At 49.2% G+C, this 22,298-nt stretch overlaps 3 long non-coding RNA genes across 14 annotated transcripts in view; 1 reads left to right on the top strand and 2 right to left on the bottom strand.

Annotated features, from left to right (window-relative positions):
• The window catches only part of LOC137862411 (uncharacterized), a 78,630-nt gene extending 62,961 nt beyond the window's left edge, over positions 1-15,669 (bottom strand). For 10 of the 12 annotated variants that reach the window (XR_011100246.1, XR_011100255.1, XR_011100247.1 and 7 more), the window contains exon 1: positions 15,501-15,669. This is a non-coding gene — a long non-coding RNA (uncharacterized lncRNA). Of the gene's footprint in view, positions 1-1,496; positions 1,712-15,500 lie in introns of those variants that run through there. The other 2 variants (XR_011100253.1, XR_011100251.1) reach the window with 1 other exon arrangement.
• On the top strand, positions 1,790-3,130 carry LOC137862412 (uncharacterized). Its single transcript, XR_011100258.1, has 3 exons — positions 1,790-1,819; positions 2,153-2,276; positions 2,480-3,130. It is a non-coding gene; the product is annotated as an uncharacterized lncRNA (long non-coding RNA).
• Positions 15,670-18,466: 2,797 nt separating the features above from the next.
• LOC137862684 (uncharacterized) lies at positions 18,467-22,084 on the bottom strand. The gene is made up of 3 exons (XR_011100476.1): positions 21,648-22,084; positions 20,217-20,313; positions 18,467-19,525 (listed from the first exon to the last, which is right to left on the bottom strand). It is a non-coding gene; the product is annotated as an uncharacterized lncRNA (long non-coding RNA).
• Between the last annotated feature and the right edge of the window lie 214 nt (positions 22,085-22,298).

The raw sequence follows: 22,298 nt of genomic DNA, 5'->3' as shown, positions 1-22,298 counted from the left end.
CGGCGTAGGGGGAGCACCAACATCCCTGCAGCTTAACTCACCCTGCACCCTTGCTTGGGGGCTAAAATAATCAGCAATTAAGGTGGGGAGGAGGAACCGGGGATGAGCCTGAGCCCTTCTGGTCTCCCTTCCACCAGCTCTTCCAACACCAGCAGTAGGAATTAGCTCCCATACAATACCCAATGCTTCTCTCCAGCCCCAAACGTGTCCCTGCAGGGGCTGCTTGCTCCCCCACACTCCCAAAATGTCTGGCGAGGCTGGCCCTCGGTGCTCCGGTCCGGCTGTCTCAGAAACCAGGCTCAGGCAGGAGCTCCCCTTTAATGAGCTTTTATTAAAAGACTCTGTTACAAATAGCCACTTAAGCAAGTGAACCTTTGGAGCCTTTAGTCCATGATGTCAGTGCTGTGGCTGGATGTTTCCCGGGAGTATTAAACCTGATGCTAATATAGGTCTGTGCTGTATGACAGCTATAAAACTCCTGAAGCATACCAGGCAGGAGGCCAGCGTGGCTTTCTGGTGCCTGTCAGGGCTTGGCTAAAGATCTCATGCACCAAGGCAGCGGCAAGCAGGGCTCTAGGCAGGGACCCAGCTCTTGCTCACCTCCGTTGAGAGGCTGGAGAATCCCCCAGGCTCCACATCCCTCTCCAGGTGATATCTCGGGGTGATATTTCCCACCTCTGAGCCCCACACGAGCATCTCCACCTCCATGTTATAACACACCGCCTTCTCTCCATGTCCTGATGGTCACAGGCAGAGGAACACCCATCATCTCTAAGCCAAGCAGCCTCACGGACACATCCAAAAGCCCTCATTTCTCCAAGCCTGGCTGCTCGGTGTGCCCTCCCCAGCTCTCTGCTCACACTCCCAGGCCACTGCCACAACCCACCTCGCTGCCATGAGAATCACACCTGAGATGCAGGAGGAACACGAGCAATGTTTGCCACCAGTAACCAGTACCAAAACCAACAGCAGAACTGGCTCGACCCACCTGCCCGCTGGGAAACCAGACGCAGAGGGCACGACCACACGCATTAATCATGTAATAACCGGCAGCTTTCCACCAATAGGTGGCACCAGCAATTTTTGGATGGGCTGCAACATGGTGCTCGTGGTCCCCTTCCACCAGGCACCCAGCCCAGCGGCGATAATAGGAGGATGGGTGGGCCATCCGCAGCACCCAACCCCTCTTTCTGCTTGGGTCAGGGAGAGGTGCAGAGCCCCACAAGCCTGTCTTTCTTCCCCACACACACTTATTTTAAGGAGTACATCTCACATGAGTGCATCTTTCAGGGAACAGAAGTCTGGATGCAAACGGATCAGAAAATTTTGTTTAAAATGGAGGCACAGCCTGAGCCTCAGTGGAAGGGAAACAGCAATGGTGCTGTTAGCACAGCAAAAGCCAACACTTCTTGTAACTGTGTGCTGAGGCCACACATGGAAAAATGTCTAAGTTATAGTCTAATGTAGCTTAAATACACGTGGAGTAAATGCATTACCTTGATTAGAGAATCCAACAGAAGGAAACATCAAGACACACGTGCCCAGGACACACGTGCTCCATCCTTGCACACAAAATAAAGGAGAAGCCACCCAGCCTGGCCAAACTGAGCTGGCAGCTCCAGGGGCCTGATGCTGCACTGGGGAAAAACAACCCAAAAAGCAACCTCCGACCAGCAGCCCCCAGCAGACTACAGGTGCGTGGTATCTAATGACTTCAGCTTACAACACCACACAGCTGAATCCTGCCTGTATAAATTATTAAAGAGTCTGCAGAACATTACACAGTTCATGTAGTTAATGATTATAGTTCAGCGTCTAGGTCAGATATAATTAGATGTTACATTAAAATAGCTTCACAGAGCCATTTATTCTGATTTAATTACTTAAAATGATAGTATAATGAGCAGTGCTTTCAAAGAAAAAAAAAAAGAAATCTTTTAATGAGCTCATTTTAAGTTAATATAAGGCAAATTAATCATTTAGCAAAATGTAGTAAAAAAGACAAGTTCATATTTTAAAAAATGTTGTTCCTGCGTCAAAGAGGTTATTTTGATGGCATGCTGGGAAAAACACACAAACGGGTGGTGCTTGAGACAAAGCTGTACGTCGTACATCTGGAACATCTTTACAACATGTTTTCTTCCTTCCCCAGATATCCCTGCTATGTCAAAGTCCTTTGAAATACAACCTGAGCTGCAGATTTACGACCATCAAACTGCATCTTTATTCCAATGTGAAACAGAGCAAGAGCCGTGCAGAGCAGCTATCTGGAGGAGGTGAGCTTGTGATGAAGGGTTAATCACGAGGTGGTTCATTAATCATTCAATTGCTGGCTTGGAAAATTAGCTTTCACTTGTTTGTTTGCTCAAGAAGTGATAAGCCCGTTCCCTTGCTAGCTCATCTATTTTCTTCCCTTTGCATTGTTTTTAGTGATTTTAATCCTTTCCCATTTTTGTAATCAGTCATTTCGGTTTTTTAGCAGGACGAGGGAGCAGCAATGAGGAGCATGAAAGCAGCAGCCTTCTGCAGGAGGGCAGCAGGCTCTGGACTGCACCATGGCAGAGGGCAGCCCCGTCCCCCTCCCACAGCCCCCACACCGTGTCTGAGCCAGGACTGTCCTGCTCCTGCTGTGAGCACAGCTCCCTGCACTTGCACGTTTGAATAAACAACTATATTGGGTTAAAAAGTGACCAGAAACATGCTGGTGGGGTCATACTCCAGCCGCCACCACTTGCCCTCCTCCATCCCCACCTGAAACCGCAGCCCCGCTGATGGCAGCTCGGGTCCCCAAGGGGAGCCCTGACCTCTCAGCCACCCAGCTGAGCCTAATGAGATCCAGCTACTACACGAAACAGCAAATTAGCTCTTTTCCCACTGCCCAGACCACTTGATTCTCAGTTGCAGAGAGGCAGGAGCAGTCCGTGGTCCTCGCAGGGCTGGGCTCAGCACCATGCAGCATCGCCGAGCTCTGTGGAAGGAGCTGGAGCTGCCGTGCTGCCTGCAAGCCACGTGTGAGCCAACCCTTCCCTCCTCAGGTCGAGTTAGAACAAGACCAGATTGCTCCCAGTAAAGCAATCAGCCCGGACCGCCTTCACAAAGCCCACAGACGTTTTGCAGTCGTTCTTTTTGCAGAGAAACTAAGCTAGAAATTAAAGACATCAGAATTTCTTCCCCGATAGAAATTAGAGAGCTCTTGGGGGGAGGGCAAAGGGGGGGTCCTACTCCCCACCCAGACTTTTTTCTCTGTATCAGCAACAACTCAAGCCCCCTCGATAAGATGTTTGCAAACATTGCTGTTGGGTTGCCTGCAGGATGAGTGGTCTGAGCTCAGACATTTTCTGGATACCTTGGCAAAACACACGAGCAGAGGCTGACTGCAAAGCAGCAACCGCGCTGCTCCCGCTAGGAACATAAATAATTTGGGACTACACATTTCTTTCTTAATGCACAGCCTCTGTTCCCAATTAGGGAAAGCCAATGGCTGTCAAAAGCTTTCCCTCCCCAACAGCAGGGACGGGGGCAGCAGTTTGGTGACAGCACCGTGGGGCTCATCTCATGCACAGGTGCTGGCAGCGCTTGGACATGCCAACCCACCCATTTCCCGTCCCATCCCTCTCAATTATTGTGGTTTAGGTACAGCAGAACCAGGATACGTCTCTCCTGTTGCTTTTTTTTTTGGTTTACTTCTGGTTTTTGACCCCCTACTCAGCTTGCTGCACACCCCGATGTTGCCCTGGCACCGTGTCCACAGCACTGCAGCGGCACCGACCAGCACAGGAAAGGTGCTGCAGGGCTGCACACCGAGCCTAACCACATCTCCAAACAGCACCACTTCCCCTTCTGGGGGCTAAAACCTGGATTTCTGAGAAAAAATGCAACATTTCAGAGCAGCAAGAATCAAGTAATGCAGCCATTAATAAGGATTTCCAGACAAATCTGACTGGAGAGATAATGGGCTTAAACAAGTAGAAAAAAAAAAAAAAAACAGTTTCTGCACCAGAATATTTTTCTTGTTGTATTCACTGTAATTATTTTCTAAACGTAGATCATTTTATATGATGCAGGCAGCAGTGTTCCAGAGCTAATCAGGCCATATGTTTTCACATTTTGAAAGGAAAACTAATTAAAAAGAAATGAAAAAGGTTGGTAAGGAGGGCTGTAGGTTTGGGTCAGAGAGGAGCGGTGAAGGAATCCTTCAGGAATGTATACATTCACTCTGCTCTGCGTTTTGTTTTCAGAATTGTTTCTGGCAGAAACCTAAAGAAAAATATGAACCAGATGTACAAGGAAATAGTTTCTTCATCAGAGAGAAGAATAGCGCTCTGTCTGCCAGGAGATTTTGGCCTTTACATTTTAGGAAGGTGATGTTAAAAATACCCTTCGAAGGTGGCTTCTCCTTCAGCAGAGCCCAGGACGTCCCAGCCAGGGAGGATGAGCAGCAGCTGGGAGGGACGGAGGGCTGCAGGGGGCACGGACAGCTGAGTGATTTCTCTTCCATCGCCTCATCTCCTCCATCTGCCACCAACCTGAGGACACCGCTCCTCTCCCACCCACTCCAGGGACGCTGGTGCTGGCAGCTGCTCCACACCCTGATGGATAACCAGGGGCCCCGTGTGCCCACACCACAACCAGGGGCCCCGTGTGCTCACACCGCACAAGGTGACAGCACAAATCATCTCTCTGCTGCCAGAGATCTTCCCCCACTGCCGTGCCACAGGAGGAAAGTACCCGGAAAGGAGCCGGTGTGCTCACCACAGCGAGGCGCCCAGTCCCCAGGGAGGGGAGGAACTGAAGACAGAGAGGTGGGGAGAGGAAAAATATACCTATATGTTATATACGTGTGCATTCCCTCTGCTCCAAAATGCTGCCTTCTGATGGAAGAAGCAGAAAAGAAGGGAGCAGGTGCTGTGGTGCTGCTGTACCCCATCCCGGGATGGGGGCACCCCACAGGAACCGACCCACGGACCCCAAGCCCCTGCAGAGGTCAATGACTGGGAATGGGCAGCTTAAGTGGGAGTTAATTAGGACTGGAAGAGAGCAAGGGAGAGCGAGCAGGGAACTTTAATCTCATTAAATACACCTCGAGGCTCCGAGTGGCTGTACCTGGTTGTCAGTAGTTTGGCCAAGAGGAGCCCCTCTCACCCTTAGCCTCGCTCCAGCCTCCCCTCCAGCAGGGGCGAGCCTCATGGGGTGGTTTCCTCATCTATTTGGGGTGGTCAGAAGCCTTCCTGAGCCCTCCCAACCTGCCCAAGCTCTCCCCTTGCCAGTCACACTTTGATCCCATGCAGTGAGCAGGGTCTGCCTGCCCCCAGCCAGCAATGCCCATCAGCCTCCTTACTCATTGAGGACTTTTTCCCCCTTCCTTCCCCCAAAAAAACCCTCCATTTGGCTGCCTGAGGTGCTTTCCCTCTGTAGCAGTACACACAGGCTCCACGATCAATTTGAAAAGGGAAAAGAAGAAAAGAAAAAAAAGATGAGTCACGCGTGCGGGTGATGGCTTTATCTCTTGAAACTGGGGATTTTGGGGGGAATGCATCAGCTCAGATTAGCAGCATCTCTGGTGAGGATTTCCCAGAGCCGTCATGAAGTGGTGGCTCAGAGCAGAGCTGCTGAGATGCCCAAAGACCTGTCACTGCTCAGATGCTCACCCTCACCCCGGCTCTGGTCACAGCTCTCCCACCACAGCACCTCTGCTTCTGCGCCTGGTTGCTGTCTGGAGGAGATGGGTCTCTGCTTCTCAACAGTTTTTATTAAAAAAAAATAATAATAATAAATCCTAAGCTTTCAAAATTCAAGGTAAGAAAACAAGCCCTCACTACAGTAGTATTACCAAGTCTTTGTTTTCTGGCCAGCTCTACTTAAAAACAAACAAATGCTGCAAGCTCTGAGGTTGGCTCGGCGTATTTGCTTTGTCCTCGTAAGTCACGGCACCAGCTAACACTAAAGGCACGAAGTTCAGCTTTCTGCACTGAACAAAAAGACAGCTTCATCTGTATGACAGCCAGCAGCGTCAGCTTCCCAGGTCTATCACAACTCCCCATAAATTTAAAAAGCTTTGCTATATTTCATGAAGCATCTCAAGCAGCGCAGATTTCACAAGGGACACCAAGAACAAACGTTAAGCAGCGCATGTTTCGTGGTGATTGGCAAATTATCAGGTCACTGCTCCAACTTCCACAAACATCAGCAGCCAACAGCAATAAAAATACAGGTTTTGGTCCCAGGAGCTTAAAAACTATTTTCCAGAGTTCGACTTCATGACAAGATGCTCGCTACGACACCACAGAAGCACCGAGCTGCTTAATTGGAATAACACAGATGCAGTTCAGTTTTTAAGTCAATCAGAACAATAAATATAGAACCGACAGATTTTTGCAAAAATTGCTTAAACTTTTAGCTTTTTTTTTTTTTTCCTCATTCTTTAAATGTATTTTTCTCTCTTGCCAGTAAGTAACCCTGAAGAATCCCATTTCTTCTCAGGCAGAGCGGCATTCCTGCCACGAAGTGCCCACAGGCAACTGCTCTTTGCGTTACCTGGGATTTGTCGTATTCAACTCTTTCAGCACGAGGAAAAAACTCAAGGCATACAAATTTCATTCAGATCCCCATCTGATAGCGGAACCAGCGTACTTACAGGATGGCTATCTCAAACCTCAACATCTCCCTGACAATGATATCAAGAAAAAACTCCAGGGGTTTTGTTAATAGAGAGGAACTTCAAACACTCTCGATTCCTGAATTTAAGCAGCCAGTAATCCTATAGGGCTGATTTTTCTGTAGCTGCTGAGAGCAGATACCAAAGAGTTGGTTCCCAAAACACTCACAAATGATACTGATGCCTTTTTTTTTTTTTTTTTTTTTTTAATGCTCGCTTGAAAAACAAGAGCAGCCAGTGAACGGGCAGCCCTTCCCAGTACCCTGCATGCCACATCCCACCCTGGTGCTGCCATCACCCACACTGGACATGGCACAGCCAAGGGGACAAGGGACAGTGATCAGGCACTGCAGCAAGGCTCACACACAGCTGGCAGAAAGTCATTGCTCAGACGGAGAGGAAAATAACATCTTATTTACTGCCTCTCCTGAGACCTCGCTGAAGGCTGTGCTCCCGGCTGCCAAATGCAGCCCCGAGCATCATCACAGGCTCCTCACCTCGCTACCAGCACGGCCATCCCCAAGGGCAGCAGGAGGACGGATCCCTCCTGCCTCAGGCTGTGGCAGCCCAAGGATGCTTGCTGCAGGCACCAGCTGTGGGGCTGGCTCAGCATCGGGCTGCGATGGCCGGGGCCACATCGCCTCGCCCCTGGCAAGCGCCCTTAGGGATGGGAGAGAAGCCCCCAGGAGCTGCTGCCCCGCAGTGCTGCCAAGAGAGCCAGTGCTTTTAAAAGGGACCCTGCCTCCCCGCTTCACGTTCCTGCTGAAAACATCTGGTCCGCTTGGCACCTATGCTCCAGTAAATATAGCACACCATCTTGCTCGCGGGCACGGTGCCACCGCGACAGATGGATATGAGCACAGGCAGCCAAGAGACCTTGTATCAGCATCAAGTGTGTTTGCTAAGGGCAGGATTCGCAGCCAGAAATGTCAGAATGGCTGAGTCTCCGTGCCTACAGATACCAGGGAAGCGAGACTGTGCTGAACCAGCTCTGGGCAGGATTAACATCAAGACAAGGTGAGGGGGGGAAGCTAATTTCTGTGGTTCTGGAGCATAAGTTTCTGGTTGTGCGGGGATGGATTAGCTTCTGGCTCAGGGATGTTGCTGTGGCTTCATCCCTCTTCCAGGAGGGAGAGTCCACAACGATGTGGTACCTGGCCCAGAGCATCTTCCTCATGCCCAGCATTGCTGACAAGTGATTGACCCGGCCATTATATTTGGGGATGATCAGAGAAACAAACATGCTCTGCACATAATCTCCCCTCTCTAATCCCACATCCCACATGAGCTTCTTGTGGGAAAGCTCAGCCGGTCGCTTGCAGCGGGGCAGAACGATGTGGTACCAACAATTCAGGGAGCTTGCTGGAAACTAGGAGCAGGACAGAGAGTTTTCCACCCCACCCACGTTATATCTTGCTTTGCTCTTTCTTCAGCTGGTACTTCATGAAAAAAAATAAAATAAAAGCAACACACACCCTGAATGAGAAAGGAAGGAGAGTTGGCAAGAACCAGCATGTCTGCACTTGCTTTAAATTTTTGTATTTATTAAAATACTCTGGAAGTCTCCTGCATTCCAGCAGCCTCTGGAACAGCACTGAAATAAGTTACATATTAGGAAATGCTCCACTTCCAGCAGCCCTGGACAAACGCAGCTCCTGAAGGGACCGGCCGGGATGGGCACAGGATAAGGGGCTGTACCACACATCACCCGAAGCACCCGCATTCCCCAAGGGAGCTCTGCAGTTTGAGCCCTTTTTGCCAAAGCAGGAGCCAGCCACAAGGTGCCTTGAGCCCAGGCACAAGAGTGCTTTAAGATGTCTTTCTTGTTGTTTTGAAAAAAAGATTAACTTCGTCAATGTGTGAAACCGGCACACAGATCCCCCTGGAGTCACTGGGAGCTTTTCCACATCATGTCAAAGCCAGAAGCCCATTAAGGCTGATGGAAACCTTTCCTTTGGGTTTTATGGGATCTTTTGGTCCCAGCCAAGCTGTGTCACTAAACCTAAGCCAGGCTTGGTGCTGGTGCCTATCACTGCTATCTTCCAGCCTGCCTAAAAACTGTCAACTCTTCAGTCTCCCCTGCCTCAACCTCCTCCACATTCAGAAGCAGGGTTTGTCAGAAAAGGGACAGGGAGGGGAAGGTGACAGTAACTGGGATGCTGAACCTCCAGGCCCCGAGAAGCCCCTGGAGTGCTCAGCTGGTGCCCAGGCCACAGCATGCCCAGGGGAAAGTCACAGAAGGGGCACAGCCACCTTCATCCTTCCAGAGAGTGCTGCTCTGCCCTGTGCTCCACGAGAAGCATGGACTTCTGTCAGCTTCTCTCTTTGGGGGCTGAACTTTGCATTGGAGCAGGATGGAGAGCGGAAACTTGCTCGTGTTTTCCATAAAGAGCTAGATTTAGATGAAAACAGACATTAAAAATAATAAAGAAAAAAAGTTATTTAGGAAGAAATCCAAAGTGAACCTGAGGAATGCAATGAAGGTTCACACAAGAGAAGAGGATAAAAGAGCAGGCATTTGTCCAGGCAGGGAGGAGAAAAGAAGGATAGGGGAAAGTGTCCTTGCAAGCACTGTATGAGGAAGTATTTTGCGCAGGAGCAGGGTAAGAATGTCACTACCTGAGCAATAGGGTTGCTCAAGAGCCTCCAATTTGCCATAGGCACCTTTTAAAAAAGGCCTCTACTATGGGAAATGTGGATCCAGCATTGACTTTAGGAGTTTGGGAGACAAAACAGAGAGCAAACAAAAAGGGCCTGGCCATAGGTACAATAGGATGTGTACCTTTAGCCTTTCATATCAGGGGTAAAAATGTAGGCCTGTGGGTCCAGATAACTGAATTTCCTAAATGCACACAGCTGGTTTCTATACATCCCACAGCTCTAGCTGACTACCAAAACACTCTGTGAGTATCATGAAGTGCCACAAGACAGAGGAAACACATGTCCAATAGCTGTGCCCTGCTACGAGGGCTGGCTTCCTTTATCCCCCTGCAATTACTTGCACACAGCTCCATCTTACTCAGCAGCTTTGTAGTGTCCAGACTTTGGAGATTTACCTCTTCCATTTACTTTCTTTTTTTTAGTTCTGAATATTAAAGCCTCTGAGATAAAAAGAGGCTGGGGAGAAAAAAAGGAAAAAAAAAATAAGTAGTCTTCACCCAGGAGGTATGAGGAAGAGAAATAAAAGGACACCAGAAAAAAAAAAAATCTCAGTATACCTTCTTTGCATCCTTTATTTTCCCTAAGATGCACAGAAACTGGTAAGCAGTGAGCCAGAAATCCCTGGTCCCAGGACACACTTCCACAAAGCATCAGAAGTCATCAGTGGTGCTCCCAGCCCCAACAAATTGGGAGCACACAGCAAAGAGCAAGGATTTGTTATTGATTGCCAAAATAGACCCAAATGTGCTAGTGTTTAAAATAATAATAATAATAATAAAGAGAGACCTAGAAATGGATATAATTCCCAAGGTTGGTAGAGGAGGAACCTAACTCAGCTTCCTTCTGGTGCTAATAATTAGGAGGACTTGTGAGGCCTGAAGGGGAGATTAGGTTGTTTACACTTTTGCCTTTATCAAATAAATTAAGGTCTATCTGAAGCCAGCACAGATTTCCCAGGAGGGCCACGTCTCCCGCTGAGCAGGTTATCTGTGCACCTTGGACTGATGCAGAAAACTGCCTTTAAAAGATGCAGATAGGAAAGAGCCTGAGCTAGCTCAAGAAGAAAGATCAGCATCGATGGAACTGCACCCAGAGCTGTGCCTGGAGGGGACTGGAGCATCAGTCCTGTGTCCGCAATGAGACCTCACCGAGGACAAAATAATAACAGCGCTTCTGGTCTGCTACATAGGTGCAAGCTGCATTGCCTACCTTAGCTCTTCCCTCTTGCTTTTGGAGGCTTGTATGGCTTGAGCCTAAGCAACACACCGTGAGATTTTAATAAGACTGCCCCAAAAGGGTGCTGCTGTAACCTTCTGCAGCTAACTTCTCCAATTTAGGTGCTTTACCTCTGAAATTTTGAAGCCTATTTTCTTTTCACTATAGCTTTAGTGAAAGGAGCAAATGATTTGTAATGGCAATGGTTACTCTGGAAAAAGGCGAGTGAAGCTCTTAGGATTTCGTACCCTGGACCTCAGTTAACTGCTTCCCGCTGCACTGTAGCAGAGACTCAATCATATTTTGACTCTACTAACCCATTTATTCCACCCCAATTAACACAGAGCTCTGTTACAGCAAGGTGCTTCCCTGCCCACAGCACAGAGTTCATCATGGTGAGTGACCCTGACACCAGCCCCACTGCCATCCCATCGGCTTTTGCCACCTTGATATTGCAACACACTGCTTCATGCCCTGAAACAGGGCAAAAGAAGGAAGCACGCCTCTCCTTCCCCACCTCCCATCGTCCCTGCACCTCTGCAGCCTCCACGCATGGCTCTCCCCCAGGGCCTTGAGAAATAAGTGTCTTTGCACCAAACCCTAGGCAGACAGCAAAGCCCAGAGGTGAGAATAGCCTGATGGGGCTGCCTTTTCCTTTCAGACTAAGCATCCCTTTGGAAAACCTTGGCTTCATCATTAATTTCACCCATTAGCTGCTTCTAAAATGAGGCACTTGTGGGCTGGAGCACCTGGGAGCAGGAGAGCCCCACTGCTGCCGGGCTCACCCAGCCAATGGAACTAAGCTGCTCAATGGAGAAGTGGACAAAATATCACATGGAAGGTTGGATTTATTTTACATATATACTTCAAGTAGCTCTGTCTGACCCCTTTCTCCATCCTGACAGGGGTGACCAGGACTGGAGCCCATCACATGCTGCAGCAAGTGCCAGAGGGGCAGCTGCAGAGCCCACTCCCACCAGTACGGATTGCTATAAAGTTAAAAAAAAAAAGTTCTGGTTTCAGATTCCCCTTACTGTCCAGTTTTCAATCTGGTTATTTCATAAGCTGAGAACAGTGTTATTGGGGTTGACCTAAACGTATAGGTGAAAAAACTCCTGTAACTTAGGAGAGGGGTCTGAGAATGGAGAGGCGCGGAGGTGGGAAACGACTTATTGCTTCGCCATAAAGCTTTTAAAGAAAAGAGAAAGGGGGTGGGGGGGAATGCGGAAAGAAAAGAGCAGCAGGAGGCCGTTGAACAAAGAAGATTCTGCCCAAATTGCCAGCGAGAGGCCCACAAGTCAGCGGGGGGCTCCCAACAGGGGAAAAACTTCCAGCAACTCCGAGGATGTTGTGAGAGCTTGAGAACGCCGTCGGCAAAGCGGGAGCAGCCTTCCCTGCTGCTGGGGCCCTCTCTCCATCTCCTTGACACTGAGGATCGCTGTCCGTAAGGTGTTCTGCAGAGGCTGCCCTGTCTCAGAGGCTGGGCACGGCTGTCCCAGCCCCAACAGCCCGTGCCTGGTGGGCTCGGCACCCCAAAGTGTCCCCTCTGCCCACAAGGAGCTCTCCCTCTCTACCGTACCTATTACCTCCCTGTACAAATATGCTAAAAATACTTTCTCACTTTGTCAAGTGGATCCTCAACTTACGGACAGGCCTGCTGGTCAAAACGGGCAGTAAAAGCTGACCGATAAATTCCTGTCTCGGTGGCAGCAGGATGAGGAGCCCCTCAGCACCGAGGAGGCTCCGCGCCTTGCAACGCCCAGCGCAGGGAGGACGCCGAGGTCAGGTCCATTCTTCTCTTTCAAGACACGATTTATGGGGAAGCTCTCCTCCAGGAGATTGATGAACAAAAGGGCTGGATCAGCTACTGTATAGTCAGGGGTGAAATCCTGGATCCTTCAAGGTCAGTGGCAAAGCTCTCGGTGACTCCAGCGGCCAGCCCTGCTCCGCGCTGAGCTGGCTGCACTTCTACACAAAACCCGCGTGTCCCAGGGACAGATGTCAGCTTCTCCTTCAGCAAATACACACCACCGTGACCCCCCAGAGGAGCTGCTCCAACTGTCTGAGCTGGGAGTCCATGCACAAACACACGCCCTTTTCCAAAGGGCTTTAAATCTTGCGGAGTTGCAGGAAAAGGCAGTACATTAAAAGAAAAGAGCATAAATTATTCCAGCCTTGGGGCAGCAGTGACTTGCCTTCCTGCCAGCGAGCTCTGGAGGTTTTATGTGTTAGTTTACTCTGGTGATTAATAAAACATCCTGCACTTAATGCAACTTGTCAACCTCTGCATCCAGGAGAGCGCACGTGTCCTGGAGAGCAGCGGCGATGTTCTCAATTATTCGTTTGCTCCGGTGCAGAGCGGGCATTCGGGGTTTCTGCAAGGCAGAGGCTAACAGCAGATCATTTGTGCATCTTACACAATCGATGCGAGATGCCACGAGCACTGAATGCCAATTTGAAGCCAAGCCGGCCAAGGCTTAACCGATCTGCTTTGGGTTTGGCCAGGCTGCGCTACCCCTGCACTGAGGCTGAGCAGAAAAGCCCAGTTTAATGGGGAACTTGCTGCAGAAGTACCTGCCTGCGGTGCTCTCAGCCTTTTTATTGCCCATATGGTTTCCAGCTAAGCTTCTCCCATGCAAGCATTCATCAGCTCCACGCTTATCTACATCCTGGCCAGTGCTGACTTTGCACTTTTAAGATGTCAACGGAAGAAACATCACACATGTACTTTAGCATCATCGTGTGTCAGAAGCTCAAGGTCCACAAATACACCCTCCCTCCTTCCCCTGCACTTTAAAACGCATTTTACCAAGTAAGCAGTTTTGCACTTAAATTTTCCTTCCCAAACACTTCTCTCTGTGCTAATCTTAATGCTCAGGAGAGATGCAAGTCAGACGGCACGAGAAGCAAAATTTTCTGCTTCCAGAAGAGATAGCACGTTCCACCCCAGCAGGCAGGCTCATTAGATGTCCCGGTGATAACTGCTCCAGAAGAGCCTCCTGCCGAGCAGAAAGCCCCCGCTCCCCTCCCTGTTCCACCAACCCTACAGCGCAGAGCAGCAGCCCCAGCACCCTGCCACGCAGCTCTGCTCACTTCAGGCTCACCCCCACCTCCCAGCCATAACTCACTTGACCACGTACCTCACCTCTCTGTTTAATGAGCCATGGCCAGAAACTAGAGAGAAACACATCGTTTTTTAAAGCCACGCCAGGTTCCCTGGGGCCACAGGCTGCAGCAGGGCTGTAGGTCTGTCCCCACCCCGCTGCAGGACATGGGCACCCCCGGGCTATGCCACGCTGGCAGCAATTCTCCCTTAAGTTGGTTTCCGTGACTAAAGGGCCTGTGAAAATTAATTCACAGGCACTGAAGTGTCTTCACACTTACTGTAGGAAAAAAAAAAAAAAAAAAAAAGCTGGGTAATATTCACAGGCTACAGTTTTTCAGGCAGGGCTTCATCAAGCATGCAGCCTGTAAAAGGGAAAGGGCCAGGTGGATGCTCTTGCTACCTCTGGAACGAAACTCACTCCATCCAGGTTTGTGTTCAAATTGCTTTTCCTAATGTACCTCCAGAGATTTTTTCCTCTGTTGTTACTGTGCAAGAGGATTTGTAAGGGAATGGAGATTTAATCTATTATTGATTATTGCATTATTAAAAAAGTAAAAATAAAATTAAGTCAGTCTCTTTGAAGTACGAAGTAATTTATTTTAAGAAACTCTTAAGTTTCATAGTGACTCTTAAAAAAAAAATATTGCCATTCCCTTTCCCTAGTACAAATCTTTTTGCCAGAGATGAAGCTTTACTCCTGTGCTATCATACCTCATTGCTTTGTCCTGCAAATGCCCACTACCATCACTACTATCAGACTGTCACCAGTACCACCAATGTCACCATCGGTGCTCCAGCAGTGCTTTCGAGTGGTGAAACAGCACAGATGAGGAACTGAGGTGCCAAACCCAGTCACCTCTGGTATGCTTCTGCAGGGGGCTGGAAGCAGCCCTGAGCAAGATAATATCTGCACACAGATCTGTGCAGCAGCAAAGCTGCATGTTGGAGGGTGCCGGTGCCTCAGCCTGGTGGGTGCCAGGGCTTCCTAAAGCGAGGTGCCGGAGTCCCAGCAGCTGTGGTGCAAGCTGGGGACCTCAGCACCGCTGCAGCCACGCTCCCCTGCCAGCCAGGCTTGCCTCGCTCACATTTTATGGAACGAGTTTTTACAAGCAACCCGATATTAAAGTCAGGGGGGTTCGGTAAAACGTGTGTATTAGGGTTCACATCATAAAAAAATACACAGGATATGCAACACAGTCAGGCTAACGTGGTTGGAACCTTCCCTTTCGGTACACTCCATGCTTTGTTATTTTAACTGCAAATCTAAATCTACTTAAAATCTAAGCACTGCTTTAACAGAGTAACATCTCACGCAATTAGGCCTCTCAGCGCCTTGGGATAAGGGTGCAGTAGACATTAAAGCCTTGCAGCTAAGTTTTCCCTCATCACCTGGAGGCCCACAAACAAAAACACGCAGATTAGTTTACAGAAACCTCATTTAAGGTGAAAAATCCTGTTAGCTACAATCACTAGATTCTTAACAGATGTGCTGGAGCCTACAGCTGTGCACTACGGCATCTTCTGTGGGAGAAGGCTCTGCGGAGGAGCCAGCCCCAGGGCAGGGGACAGGCGGGACGCATGCAAAGAAAACTGCTCTCACCTAAAGGCCAGCAAGATAAGGAAAACCCTGCTCTGGATGCCTTCTCCACTCTCATGAACTTCTTTAGGTTTTGCAGCCTTCAAACAGCTCTGATAGTTCTGTATGTACCTTTCTGTTCTGTACCTTTGAGTATTAATATTAAAGAGGTTTCCATTTTAAAATCATAAACACTCAAGTCCAGCAATTGATAATGGATTAACAGTTACAACAAGCAATCCAATAACTTCTCAGCATCTCCCAAATAGATCTCAGAAGATACTCACCTGGGCACAGAAAAATCCTGACACAGAGACCCCTCTCCTGGATGACCCTAAATTACTTGCACATCTCTGGATGGGCAGAAATGCAAGTTATAGGGTTTATATAGGGCTTCCTCTCAGGGCATTGAAGAGCTCATAGTGAGATGGGAGGAAAAAAACAAGCAGAGCAAATGCTGCAATTGTTTGCAAGCAAGCATACAAGTGTTGAAGTAAGCAAGCAATCAGAGGTGCTAGGTTTAAATGAACCACACCTTGAAATACTCAATCAGTTAACTGTTAACATTTGCTTCTAGCATTCTGTTAATTAGTCCATGAATAGATTCTTTCATCATCTTTTTTCTCAAAGATCTTCTCAATTCTATCATCTTAATTATTCACCTTCATAAAGAATCACCTAGGTGCAAAGGAAATAAAAGTTTTTTTAAGTATTAATAGATTTTCTTTTTTTTTTCTGCTTTTCTCCTGCAATAGGCTTTTCATCTCTCATGGTTCCTTGTCCAAGAGTGAACTTACTGGAATTATGTTAGGAGTTTTAGGAGACAGGAATTTAGGAATAGATGCTCTCAGGCTAATTGAGACACTGGTGTATGAAAAAGGGCACATGAAATAGGAACGGATTTCTGCTCTCTGTCTCATGTATGTGTGTTTGGAAGTAAATTTCCTCAGACATTTTGTCTTTGTAAGTCAGCAGCCTTCCTGCAGGATCTGCTGCAAAGATGTGCTGAAGCTGGATGATGCTGAAAGTAAAACCAGGAGACTATCTTGGACGGGCAGGAAATTGTCGCTCACACCCTGATCGTTCTTTTCTTGACTTGAGCTCAACACAAACGTTTGGGCTCCGTAATGACCTCACTCCTGGTGAAGTGCCTCACCAGCCCCAACAGGTACGGGAGGCTGCCGGGAGATGAGCTCGTGCCGAGCCAGCACCCCAGGATGTTTCACCAGGACTCGTGCGAGACCCAAAAACCAGATCCTTGCGTTGACTTCGGTGAACCCCGGGTAGTGGGAGTGGGAGATGTCTGCGGCCAAAGCTCTGTCAGCCCACCACAGGCGGGCTGGGAAGGAAAGTTGGAGTCAGCAGATCCGCTCCCGTTCCAGGGAGACCAAGCTCCTACGTGCGTGCACATCGAGGAGTGATAACATCGATGCCTCTTCTGAGACAGCTTTAGGATTGGCGTTGGGCCCAGGGATTTTGCAACTCACTTCTATTCCACACAAAGCACTGCCTTGAAATATGTTCCCTCCACAGATACTTACATTTTCCCCTTTATTTCGACTTTGGGTACAAATACTTTGCAAGGAGCATGTCCCCACTCTTTCCTCCCCACTCAGTCTCCACGTTACTAAGAGCCCTTGGTAAAGCTCTTTTCCATGCTAAATATGCATCCAACCACTGTTAATGAGCTTTGGCCAGCTCGCAAGGAGTTTTGACAGGCCTGTTGAACCGGTGCCAAGCAGAGATGAATGTTTGGCTTGGACCAGCACAATGCTCTGTTTGTCTCATTGTTACATTGCAAGTGTTAGCAAACTAATGTGACAGGATGTAGACGCACACAACTGAAAAATGACTGAAAATATAATTCCATGTCAGCAGTGACTCCTGAAGGATTATTCGTCTCTGGTGACTTTGAGGGAACTTTTCCTTACGGACTCAAAATAAAGACAGGTCTGTGTGCTCGGGGAAGGCGATCAATTAGTTTTAAAGCTAGATGTAAGGAGCTGCACTCTGCTCTTGCTTCCTAAGATTTACTTCTAAATCAACCAGGCACTCTACCACAATCCTTTTCTTTTTTTTTTTCCCCAAAAAGCCCTGCAGCTGGCTGCTTGCACTGCCTGGTAAGAGCCTGATCTCCGCTCTGCTCCCTGCTATGGGGATGTGCTCCAGCAAACCCTTCAGGAAACCCTCTAAGCCCACAGGTAGAGGAATTGCCAGACTTCACGAGGAGAGCAATGGATCATCTCAACACAGACAGAGCGAGGAGCAGAGAGCCATCCCCACCACACATCTCCTCGTTTTCTGGCACTCCGCTGTGTACGGAGACCTGGGGAGCTGGAGCCCATCTGAACCGTCACGTTTAATAGCCACGAGGGGATCCAGCTCCTTATGATCTATAGCTTCTGGGTTTGGGGGTTATTTGTTTTTACTTGCTTGTTTGTGTGTTAGTTTTGGAGCTGATCTTCTTCCTTGTCTCTGCTGCATCATTTTTTTCCCCCTTAACTTCAGAGGAAGGATTTTATCTTTAAAAAAGCAGATGTATAGGCAGCCTTGTGCTATTCTTTCCCATGAGGAAACAGGGTCACCCAGGAATCTGTTCCAAGTTACCTCCCAGTGTCTGTCCTCTCCAGACGAGGAGCAGTAACCCCAGTAACCCAGCATCCCATCTCTGGCAGGGTCCAGCAGCAGAGCACGGAGAAAGCTTACAGGGGGATTTCCCCAGGGAACCCTGGTGTTGAGCAACCCAAAGCTTTCTGTCACTCTGAGCACCGCTGTGGTGTTTCTGGAAGTTGGTGCCGTTTTCTCTCCTGCATGAAAGGCATTGTTTTAGGACTCATCTGAAAAGTTACCATCCTCAAAGCCTAGCGGCGGTGATTCCCACACATAGAGGACATGCTGTGGGAAGGAGCACTTTTGGTTTTGCTAGTCAGGATCCTGCCACTGTCCTTTGGGCTATCATATTTTGGTGTATATGGTAATAGGAGAGGGGCTGTTAGATTTTCAGAAGGTATTTAGACCTCTGAACGTTCAGAAAAAAATAGCAAGACTCACAAAAAGTACTTAAGTCCTGCTGAAAGTCAGGAGGAGCTGAGTCTCATTTAAAGCTCTTCAGTAAATCCTACTAAATGCTTATCTGTAGCTTTCAGGCCTTATAAACCCTTGTAGATCCAGACCATGTTGGTAAATGACATTGTTTTTGTGCAGTATAGGTGGATTACCACCCCACCCCAGTCCAGAATTATAAACTGTAGATGGACCCACCTCCCTCACGGGCTGCTCAGCTTCGCTATACATTTGTTCATTTGTTTCTTTCATTTTTATAGCCAGCATTGCACAGATAAAAATGTTTGGCCAAAGTCAACATACTGGGGGCTGAAAAGAGACAAACCACGAACATTTATTTGGATTCCTGGTGCAATACTACAAATACCCAAGTTCGTTATAAAAATCATATAAAAGCCTCTGTAGCGTAAGACCAGCTTTGCAAATCCTTTTAATTACATCTCTATTTTCAACTGCTGGCATGTCAGAAGGAGATGAGAGGGTGTTAAACACGTTCAGTTTGTTGTGGCTTCATTCAGTTTTTCAACTCACAGAAAGGTTTTAGAAACACTTGAGTCTCCTTATCTTGTCACGGGTCATTTTTTTATGCATGAGACAATTTAATAGCAACAGAAGGTACAAATCTGTATTTCAGTCTTAGGAAAATTGCTCAAATTCTTGTCTAAAGCTCTGGAAGGGATTGACAGAGCCAGCGGGTTGTCATGCGGGGACTTGCATGCACAGATGCTATCGGTTGTGGCTCTTTGGGTATGATGACTCCGTTGCTGCATGTTCTGCTCATGCAGGGAACAGCAAAGTGGATCCACTCTAATCCCACTAGAAAAGACTACAAACTTGGAAAAACAACTTCTTGAGAAGTGTTGTTTCCATTTTGTAAACCTCTGGTCCATTTCTGTGGGGCTTTTCCACGTTCTAATGAAAACTGTTTCCCAGGAGCCCCATATTGCTGCTGAAAGCTAGGGGTTTGGTACGCACTGAAAGAAATGGCATTGCATAAAAAAAGATAGTGATGGAAAATTTTAACAACGCTGATTGTTTAGGCTTTCTTCCCCTTCTCAAAATGAAACACTTTTTAAATCAAGCCTTTTTTTTTCACCGAGAGCTTTGTGAGCACGTTTTTTCACCTGGTTCCAATCTGGACACTATTGCAACACAAACGAAGACTGAGAGCATCCACCGAGGGAGTGAGCGAGAGCATGAGAGCTTCTGGCACAGCAAGCCTCACTGCTTCCAAACTGTCCACCAGATCCTGCAGCAGATCACACAGGAGCACAAAACAGATACGACTCTGTACATGACAAAAACCCTCAAAGGCCTGGAGCAGCTTAGAGGGGTGGTGGAAGAGGGCCCTCCCTCCCCTCTGGTGCTTTGATGGCTGCAAGGCACCAACACTTCTTTCTCCCTGTCGATGGTTTAATGGGTTCACACACACAAAAAAGATGCCAATTTGGATCTAGCACTTGCTTAAGAAACAGTTTCTTCAAAGGAAATCTCAAAAAATGCCACTGAAGGGTAGGACTGGAGGGTTCAGGGCAGCTGTTGACCCAGCCCTGCAGCTACTGCAGCCAGGCAATAGCAACTGAGGCTGGGGGTCAACAGCTCACACACCAAAAACATCTCCAGCACACTCAGACCAGTAAAGAAAGGCCACAGCACTTGCAGGCTGCACGAAAAGAGCAGATGAGGAGAAAAGTACCACCAATAACTCCAAACCTCACAGCCCCAGGGGGTTTGTTGAAAAGTTTAGAAGGACTCGAGTTGTCGTGTGGCACTCACAGAGCTCCAGCACTCACTATGCCCCATCCGGGTGAAAACCAGCCCCAAAATTCAGATGTACATCAACGGTACAAGCCCCAGATCCCTCATGGTCTAGCTCAGGAGAAGCCCAGGCCCATAAGAGGAAAGAGGAAAGTTCAGGCAAACAGGGGTCCCTTTCCTACCAGGCATCCTGGAGCCGGTGACATGGAGCCCGTGTCCCACGCCGCTTTGCAGGCCTCTCCACTGGCTTATCAAGCTCCATCTTGAAACAATTTGGGCCTTGAACAGATTCGTTAAACAATGTAATATGGTGAACAAGGAATAAAGATGAGGAAAGGCAAAATTAGATTAATGCTGCAGATAACTTTTGAGTATAACTAATGCCAAATAGCTGGAGGGCGACATGTCAACAATTTAATAGGGCACAACGTAAAATAATGTTTTCAAAACAAGCAGTTCATTGGATGCTTCCCTTCTGAATCAGATAAAGCGTATCACTGCAGAGAGATTTGCTTTGATCTGCTCTGTAGCAGAAGGTCAAGGGTGTTTAAACCAGCTATTCAAAGCTTGTGAGTAATAGAATTAAACGGCTCAGATGACTGGGTACGTCCCCGAGTTCTCAGCATCCTCCAGATGCCGGGCCAGGCCCCGGGGTGGGAGCATTCGCTTTGCCCAGCATCGCTGCAGGCAGCTCCCAGCCATGCTGAGCCCACAACCAAGATCTCCGTGGCTGCCTCCAGCACCCCGCTGAGCTGCCAGCCCCGGGACAGGGCACCCACGAGGAGAGGGCTGGGGTGAAATGAGTCCCACACCTCAGTCCTGGGCCCTGCCAGAGGTTTGTGAAACCTGGGCACCTCAGGGATTTCACCCCAAGGCAGGTTTCCAGCTGGATGGATGCTGGAGATAACCCCAAACCCCAGCGTGCCTTCTGCTGCTTCCTCACCGACCTCCTCTCCATGGGTCACTTGTGCTCCCCCCCAGGAAGAAAAGACGGGTCAAATAGGAGGTGGAAGGATTAAAACGGTACAACAGGTGTGCATCTCATTGCCGTAGTGTTTTGCTGCTTATCTCTGCTTTTCCAACCATAAAACCAAAGCAGAGGCTGGGCCAGCCCATCTGGTACAGTCCTGGCAAAAGGGGTGAGGTGCAGGAGACCTTGAGGCCATCTCCCACTCAAGAGACCCTGACTTTAGGCTTCTTCTTGGCAGGGACACTGTGGTGTGCTCTCAGCACCCTCCCAAGGCACAGAAACATATTTTAAGAGCAGGATCCAGTGAAGAGCTCTTACAGACACCACCTGCACAGACACACATGTGCACAGACACATCCACAGGACCAAGCGCTGCAAGACACGCCGTGCACCTCAGCCACTGCCTCACGGGGCTGCAGCAGCTGCCAGCACAGCACGGGGTCCTTGGGGACAGCAGGAGGACAAGTGCCACGATGGGGCTCATTTGTCTCCAGTGGCACCGTGACAGCAGGCCGCAGGGCGGGAGCAGCACACACAGGGACTGCTGCGTGCACTGTACTCGGGGGGACAGGGGCAGTCACACAGCAGTCCCTCAGCACCCCTCCCTGGGGATCAGGTGCCTCAAGAAGATTTATGGCCTCACCTGGATTGAACACGGCTCCCCAGAGCCTCCTGGAGCTGTAGGACTCCAGCCGTTACCCAGCTCCATCAAGGCATGGCTGGGTTTGTTTTGGCGGCTGTCACATCTCAATTAGCCGTCACCTCGGCAGGGCAGCGCGTGGCCAGGGGCCATGGGGTCTCCACAGCTTCATAACTTCAGGGTGAAAAGGAAAATCCATCCACGGGGCCCTGATAATAGGGCTGCCCTTTCCCCGTGAGGGGCTGACCCCAACCAGGGATGGGGGCCCCAGGTCCCCCACGTGAAGGCAGCTCTCCCCGCCTGATGGCCTGAGCAGAAAGGCAACGAGACAGAGACAGGGCTCAGCAGGGACTGCCTGGAGCACCTTTATCAGCAGCACCACTAACGAGATGCTGGAGGCAGGTGGGTGCTGCCGTGCTCAGCCCCAGCCCACGGAGCTGCCTGCCAGAAGCACCCTGCCCTGGGGGCTGCTGTTTTAAAGCAAAGCAGACACCGAGAGGCCACATAAATCCCCCACCTGCTGCTGCTGCAGCAGCCCCAGCCTCTCCCCTGGATCCCTGCAGCCCCCATCTGGCTGCCGAAATGCCCCCATGTCCCCTGGCACCGGGGTACGCTGGGGCAGGGCACGGATGTGATTTTTGGGATGAAGCCCCA

This window comes from Anas acuta, chromosome 11 (assembly GCF_963932015.1).
Source record: "Anas acuta chromosome 11, bAnaAcu1.1, whole genome shotgun sequence".
NCBI classification, from domain to species: domain Eukaryota; kingdom Metazoa; phylum Chordata; class Aves; order Anseriformes; family Anatidae; genus Anas; species Anas acuta.
The sequence above is the reverse complement of the archived record's forward strand: the minus strand, read 5'-3'. Positions and strand labels throughout refer to the sequence as shown.